Below are 1810 nucleotides of genomic sequence, written 5' to 3'. Positions count from 1 at the left end.
TGTGCTCTTTTATGAACCTGGTTCGATGATGGTTGTTTTGGGGCTCCTGGTAGTGGTGCTGATACATGGCAGTGTAATACTTTTGGTCTTTGTTGCGTAGTTTTTGGATGCTATCAGGTTTTCGCCCCACAGTTTGTGTTCCTGATGACAGGCATGAATTGTGGGTTTGCTGATATTGTCCCGAACTCGCTTTTTTCCCTTTTCCTTTCTTTCTGGTTCTGGTATCAAAACATTGTATTTCTGTTATGAAAGTACTAGTAAAAATGCCCGTGCGTTGCAACGGGAGATATAATTAATGTGTATTTAAAATTAGCTAGAATTAGATGGCAAAACACAATGATATATAACTTGCTATTGTGTAGGTCTACAAATTTTGAAAGGGGAGAGCTCGTGTTAATAACAATATTAACATGAGAAATGTCGTGGGAATTTTACCATGAACTCAAATTCCAGTCCAAGAAGAGAGAATATGAATGATGAAATATGAAGAGAAAGAAGAAAATGAGAAAAGGAATCAGGGCCTGAAATAGTTTTTCCCCATGCCCTACAACATATCATTTGCCGCTGACTCGAGGGGAACAACGATCCAGATGGTGACTGCATGCCTCAGTAGCCCTCTTGAGATCATTAAACATAAAAAATCAGGCAAACAAGGGATCGACATACTACAATATTTCCATTAAGAGTGAAATGGTGCTCCCCTTCTTCTTTCTTACTCACTGGAAAAAAACATCTCCTGATTAATGTTCGGCCATTGAGCCATTTACATTTTACAACTGGCCGCATGAATAACTTGCAGCGAGGAAGCGTGTTACTATAATGTCATGAAAGACTCATTTACACGACATGGCGCATGCCCTCAAAGCCTTCATACGTACACACTATGTATATGGAATGTTGCAAAAAATATTGAAATCAAGCTACGAACTTGATTCCTCGGACCTCAGTCGGTGCTCGAATCATTCAGGCTTCCCAGCAGCTTCCATCATTGTCTTTGCTTGCATCAGCTTCTCAATCCGACTCACAATCTGAAAAAACAAAATTGAAATGTGTCCAACGTCACCATTAGCTGTATTCATGATAAGTTATTCACACACAAAAAGTCCTAAATTTGTGTCCAATAGTGTAGGCACACTTATGTCTGGTATGCTTATATTGCAATACCTCAACGACCGTGTCCTCCAGGCTCAAAGAGTCGATGCTGCTGTAGCCTAGCTGAGAAGCCACATCTGGAAGGTGTTCAGTTCAAGAGAATGTCAATAGGGTTTCCCCCGACTGAAATACATCCATCCATCTATGCTAAAAGTGAAGAAATGATGTTGGATATTGTCTGCTTACTCTGTAGTGAAACAGTAACATCGGAAACTGCATACCGCTCTTTCAAATCATCATAACGCTGACGGAGCTTTGCCATTGTCTGCAGATAAATATATCCACTGTGATTCAATAGATCGGAAGCCTATCACCTTTCAGTTGGCATAATTGACATTAATTTCAGGCTAAGATTGAGATGCACATGTCAAAAAGAAGATGGTCTTAGCAAAAAGATTCTCCAATTTAATGCAAACCCAAGGTACCATAGTCTCTGTATCCATCTTATGTGAAGGGTGATATTAATGCGTGGTGTACTATTAGGGAGTGAATAAAATGCGCCTTAATACTTCTCAAATCATAAAATGCATGAAATATAAAGGGTGCCTTGTAAACCGTAACGAAGGGAGTACTATTTTACATTCATTGCGTAAAATACAGGTATTTTCTTTCCAAACGCGCACCCTCCCTCTTTGTTTTTAGTTAAACTGGTAAATGT

At 39.4% G+C, this 1810-nt stretch overlaps 1 long non-coding RNA gene across 1 annotated transcript; it reads right to left on the bottom strand.

Annotated features, from left to right (window-relative positions):
- Window positions 1–687: 687 nt before the first annotated feature.
- LOC123403607 lies at window positions 688–1545 on the bottom strand. The gene is made up of 3 exons (XR_006611512.1): window positions 1339–1545; window positions 1165–1229; window positions 688–1028 (listed from the first exon to the last, which is right to left on the bottom strand). It is a non-coding gene; the product is annotated as an uncharacterized LOC123403607 (long non-coding RNA).
- Window positions 1546–1810: the final 265 nt, after the last annotated feature.

This window comes from Hordeum vulgare, chromosome 6H (assembly GCF_904849725.1).
Source record: "Hordeum vulgare subsp. vulgare chromosome 6H, MorexV3_pseudomolecules_assembly, whole genome shotgun sequence".
In the NCBI taxonomy this organism is placed as follows: domain Eukaryota; kingdom Viridiplantae; phylum Streptophyta; class Magnoliopsida; order Poales; family Poaceae; genus Hordeum; species Hordeum vulgare.
Note: the sequence above shows the minus strand (reverse complement) of the source record. Positions and strands in the feature narration are given on the sequence as shown.